Source organism: Dermacentor variabilis, chromosome 6 (genome assembly GCF_050947875.1).
Source record: "Dermacentor variabilis isolate Ectoservices chromosome 6, ASM5094787v1, whole genome shotgun sequence".
NCBI classification, from domain to species: Eukaryota; Metazoa; Arthropoda; class Arachnida; order Ixodida; family Ixodidae; genus Dermacentor; species Dermacentor variabilis.
The window spans coordinates 45944136-45950135 of record NC_134573.1 but is presented as its reverse complement, the minus strand read 5'-3'; positions in this window follow the sequence as shown (position 1 = coordinate 45950135).

Sequence of the window (6000 nt, the reverse complement as noted above, 5' to 3'; positions counted from 1 at the left end):
CCCAGCAGGGGCGTCTGCGCCAGCAGGCGTTTGGTGTGTTGCGACACCACGTACCCGAGCACATTAGGGTTGGACCGTCCCGCGTGTAGCCGTACGCGGCTTAGCCTTGTCCGGGGAAAGGGGGATCCTGGGGGTTGAGCCGATGCCGGGTGTTCGGACCTTTAAGGCCCCCCGGCGGAGGCAACACACCTTTTTGGCCTCTGCTTCACGTAGACGGCACCCCCGGACTGACCCACCCGGGGGAAATCGGCAGTCGCCTTTTCCTGTCCTCCTCTCCAATCTTCGTCTTTGTCTCTCGCCTTTTTCATCTTTCCTGTCTTCTCATCATTTCTCCTCACTTCCAAGTTTCCCGGCGGCAAGGGTTACTCTTGTGTGGCTAGCCAGCCTTGGTTGTGCTGTATTTGGTTATAGCAGCGATGTACGGCTGGCGTTGGCAGGGTTTCTCTAGCAGGAACTTCTGTGATGTCCCCCTTTTGGGCTCCATGGTGGGTGGTCGGCATCGCGGCTGAAAACCCAACTGTAATTTTGGAAAACGCTTTTCCTAAACTCCCTGATCGCCCTCAGAAACAAGGGCGCACCGAAGAGGTCTCAGTTTTTCGGACGCCAAGTCCACAATTTTCCTCGTTTTCACGTGATCCACTCAGAAAAACCAGCTAAACCAGTGCGAATAATCTTACCGTTCCTTGTATCGAAGTCTCTTACCGAAGTTTTTGGTCCAGGATATAAGGCGACGAGGATGGCTAGCGGTGACCTCCTCTTGGAGCTCCGCGATCAGAAGCAATTTGAGAAACTGGCTAAACTAGTATCATTTGGGGACACCCAAGTAATAGTAGCCCCCCACCGCACGATGAATACCTCCCACGGCGTTGTCTCGGACAATGATTTCCTGGAGCTCACTGATTCTGAGCTCTTGGAGGGCTTCAGTGAACAAAATGTTATAAATGTCAAAAGAATCAAGATGAGGCGAGATGGTAAAGAAATTGCGACCAAACACCTAATACACACCTTCAATTCAAGTGTCCTGCCCGAGTCAATCGAGGCCGGGTGCATCAAGCTCCGTGTAAGACCGTATGTGCCAAATCCCCTGAGATGTTTCAAATGCCAACGTTTTGGCCACAGCTCGCAGAGCTGCCGAGGCCGCCAAACATGTGCGGAATTCAGTGCTCATGAACACACGTCTGAAGCTCGCGAGAACTCTTTGCATTGTGTAAACTGTGATGGAGAGCACACCGCGTACTCGCGGTCGTGCCCGTCATGGAAAAAAGAAAAAGAAATTGTCACGATCAAAGTGAAAGAAAATATATCGTTCAAGGAGGCACGCAGGCGGGTCTCATACGTGCCCAAGAAAAGTTTTGCCGATGTGACGCGTCAGGGGGAAGCGACGCAACGGCCACCGGCGGCTGTCCGACCCACAACCAGCGAGTCGGCAGTTACGCCATCTGCCCCCGCGGCGGTTGCAGCTAGCGCTGCTCCGTCAACCCAGCGATGGGGCCACCGACCCCGAAGGTGGGCGCAGCCGAGGCTGCCCCAACCTCCCCGGCCCCTTCCAGCGCTGGCAACAGCCGTCGCAGCTACATCCCTCAGGAAGGCCCATCGACCTCCGGGCTGGTGGGCGCAGGGGTCTTGCCCTCCAAGGCGGGACCCTCGCTGGTAACTTTCCGCTCGCAAGAGCACGTGACCGGCGCCTCACAAGAGGCAATGGACACTACACCCATCCTCAAGGCGCACCAAGCGCCTAAGGAGCGGCGAGGCTCCCTTGAACGCTCCAGAAAGGGGGAAACCCCGATTACAGAGTCTCGAAAGAGCTCTGTAATCTAAAGCATAACTTCCGTTTCCGTACACACAGCACCTATTGACTTCCAGTATGGATACACAAATAATTCAATGGAATGTCAGAGGTCTTCTTAGGAACCTCGATGATGTGCAAGAACTTATCCACAAACACAATCCAAAAGTGCTGTGTCTACAGGAAACACACCTAAAATCACAACACACCAACTTTCTTCGACAGCATGATAATTTTCGCAAAGATCGCGATGATGCTCTCGCATCATCGGGCGGTGTCGCTATTGTTATCCATAAGAGCATTGCGTGTCAACTTTTACAGCTACAAACGCATCTTGAAGCAGTGGCGGTTTGAGCTGTCCTCCTAAACAAACTCATCACCATTATCTCTCTTTACATACCCCCACATTACAAATTAACGAAACATGAATTCCAATCCTTTACAGATCAATTGCCAGAACCTTATGTTGTTCTTGGCGATTTCAATGCGCACAGCTTCCTTCTTCTCAGCATAGTCTCCCCGTCTATACTGCCTGAATTTGAATCGGAAGCTACCAACAATCCTTACGGGAGTGACCATTTCCCCATACTGTTAACTAAAGAAAACGAATACCCACCACAGGCTCCTAGGTGGAAGGTTGATACAGCCGACTGGGAGAAATTCTGTACTCTGACAAGTATCTCATGGGATGATGTGTCTTCTTTAGGAATTCATACTGCTATGCAATATTTTACAGTCTTCATTATAGATGCCGCATCTAAATGCATATCACAAGTAAATGGCTTGGCATGCAAACGGCGTGTTCCGTGGTGGAACGACGACTGTAGGATCGCTCGTAAGAAACAGAATAAAGCGTGGGGGTTGCTACGCGCCTCTCCCACTGCGGAGAATCTGATTAACTTTAAGCAAGTAAAATCCCAAGGCAGGAGAATGCGCCGACAGGCTAGAAGAGAGAGTTGGCAGAAGTTCTTATCGAGTATCAACTTGTATGCAGATGAGGCGAACAGGACAGGGTTAATAGGATAAGAGGACGACAAACATATTCACTTCCTTTGGTAAACACACAAGGTGTTACCCTGCTTGATCAGGCAGACTCACTTGGGGGGCACTTTGAGAGCGTGTCAAGTTCCACCAATTATTCAAAACCCTTTCTCTAATATAAACAAATAGAAGAATGTAAGCCACTCATAAGAAAGTGTCGGCAGAATGAACCGTTCAACCGTCCTTTAGTATTGCAAAGTTGCGAGCTGCCTTGAGCGCATGCAAGAGCTCTGCACCGGGATCTTATAGAATCATGTATGAAATGCTCAAAAACTTACACAATGATACGCAAGGTACACTACTTAGACTTTTCAACACTATCTGGGATGCAGGGTACCTTCCAACCGCATGGAAAGAAGCCATTGTGGTCCCTGTTTTGAAACAAGGCAATGACCCTTCCTCAGTGGCAAGTTACCGACCGATAGCCCTCACAAGTTGCATTTGTAAGTTATTTGAAAAAATGGTAAATAAGCGACTCATCCATTTCCGTGAAATGAGCAAAATGCTTGATCTCTATCAGTGTGGCTTCCTAGAAGGACGCTCCACAATCGGTCATCTGGTTCGGGTTGAAGGAAATATCCGTGATGCATTTGTACACAAACAGTTTTTCTTATCCATATTCCTCGATATGGAGAAGGCGCATGACACAACGTGGCGCAACGGCATCTTGAGAGATTTGTCAGAAATGGGCATTGATGGTAATATGCTAAACATAATAAAAAGCTACTTGTACAATCGTACATTCCGGGTAAAAGTCGGCAATGTACTGTCACGTCCTTTCACACAAGAAACTGGTGTACCCCAGGGAGGCCTGCTCAGTTGCACACTCTTCATTGTTAAGATGACAACACTCCGTGCTTTCTTACCGCCGGCCATTTTGTATTCCGTCTACGTGGACGACATTCAAATGCGTTTCAAATCCTGTAACCTCGCAGTATGCGAGAGAGAGGTACAGCATGGGTTTGAACAAGGTGTCACAGTGGGCAGAGAAAAATGGATTTAAAATCAATCCTCACAAGATTTCTTGTGTTCTGTTTGCAAGAAAGAGAGGCCTGGTTCCGGATCCTTGCTTAGAACTGCGTAGACAACAGATACCTGTAAAGAAAGAACACAAATTTCTAGGTGTTATACTTGACAATAGACTCACTTTCATCCCACACATTAAACATCTTAAAGAAAAGTGTCTGAAAACAATGAACCCAATGAAACTTCTATCGCAGACTACGTGGGGTAGTGACAGGACGTGCTTAATGAATCTCTATGAGAGCCTGATTCGGCCACGATTAGATTATGGTGCCGTGATCTATCATTCTGCCGCCCCGAGCTCGCTAAATATGCTAGATCCGGTCCACCATATAGGAATCCGCTTAGCCACGGGCGCTTTCAGAATAAGTCCCATTGAAAGTTTATACGTAGAATCAAATGAGTGGTCACTTCAGGAGGAGGAGGAGGAGGAGGAGGAGGAGGCAAAACTTTATTCATGTCCTGTACAAGGTGTTGCCACCCGCCTGGCTAGTCCCATGTTGGGACCGGGAGGTCAAGCCTCCTAGCCCTATCACGGGCGTACTGGACAGCCAGGACTTGAGGGATATGATCTGGAGATCTTATCATTCCTAAAAACCGATTCCGGGAAATGCCAGGGCCGAGCGACCCACACTCCCAGAGCATATGTTCAAGCGTGCATATCTCCTTTTTGCATGCTTTGCATATAATATTCATGTCTGCAATGTCATACCATTCCTTTATTTGTGCAGGTGAATAATAAGACTCTGTTTGTAATTGCCTAAGTGTAACTGCTTGTGCTCTGTTTAGTCTATAGTGAGGGGGTGGAAACTCCCTCCTTCCCATGTAGTAATGTTTTGTAATTTCACTGTATGTAATGAGGGTATCTCTCTGTAAGTTCTCCAATCCAGCAGAATCAAAACCATATGTAGAAGCGGCCCGGTCTGTAAGGTCGCGGGCGACGCTGTTGGCCGATTCATTTGGATTGACAGGAATACCATCAAGTGAACCAAGGTGCGCCGGGAACCAATAAATGAAACGCGTAACGTTTGTTTGCCTTTTGTTAATTATTTTCGCAGCCTGTGGGGCAATTTTTCCCCTATTGAAAGTAACATGCATCAGCCAAGCATATTTTCTGAAAGTGCATTCTAATCCTCAACATCCGTGTTTTAATACCGTTAACGATATCACATATGCTGCACTCTTTCGCAATCGTCCCTCCGTAAGACAACCTTTCTCGCTGCGTGTGAGGGAGCTTAGTGAAGGAATGCATGTCCCACTCTTCGAGCTTCGCCTAATGCATCCAGCCAAGCTGCTACCTCCTTGGGAGTGGCAGCTTATACAATGCGATACATCTTTCACTCAAGTTAGAAAGCACGGTGCAGAGATTGAAGTCCAAATGCATTTCCTGGAACTCCAGTACAAGTACGCCTGCACCGAGTTCTACACATACGCATCGAAGACACGCCAGGGGGTGTCCTATGCAGCCGTCGGTCCATCCTTCTCGGAATCCGACGTACAGCATCCGGAAACTAGTATGTTTACGGCTGAGGCCTACGCACTGCTGTCGGCCGTAAAACATAAATAAATAAAAACTCCAGAAATCAGTTATATATACGGACTCCCTTAGTGTTGTGAAGGCCTTGATGTCTTTCTGTAACCACAAAAATCCGGTAATTAATGAACTCTACTCCGCACTGTGTAAAGCATATATATCTATGTGATTATATGCTGGGCGCCTGGACATAGCGGCATCGAGGGAAACGTTCTAGCGGACCAGATGGCCACATCAATTTCAGTGCATGCAGTTAATCCTACTGCTTCGGTCCCTGTCACAGACCTGAAGCCTTTCTTAAGAAGGAAACCAGCCTTTCTTAAGAAGGAAACTGCGAAACCACTGACAACGTATGTGGGACGCAGAAGTAAATAACAAACTGCACGTGATAAAGCCACAGTTAGGTTCTTGGCCCTCCGTGACTAAATCACGGCGAACAGATGTCCTATTCTGTCGCCTCAGAATAGGACACACATTTGGCAAGCATATTTTTTTACTCACTGAAAATGATCCTCCAACCTGCGGTAGATGCGGGGAGAGGCTGACCGTCCTCCACGTCCCCCTGGAGTGTCGGGCAGCCGAATCTGAGAGAAGGAAACATTTTTCCCTAGCATAC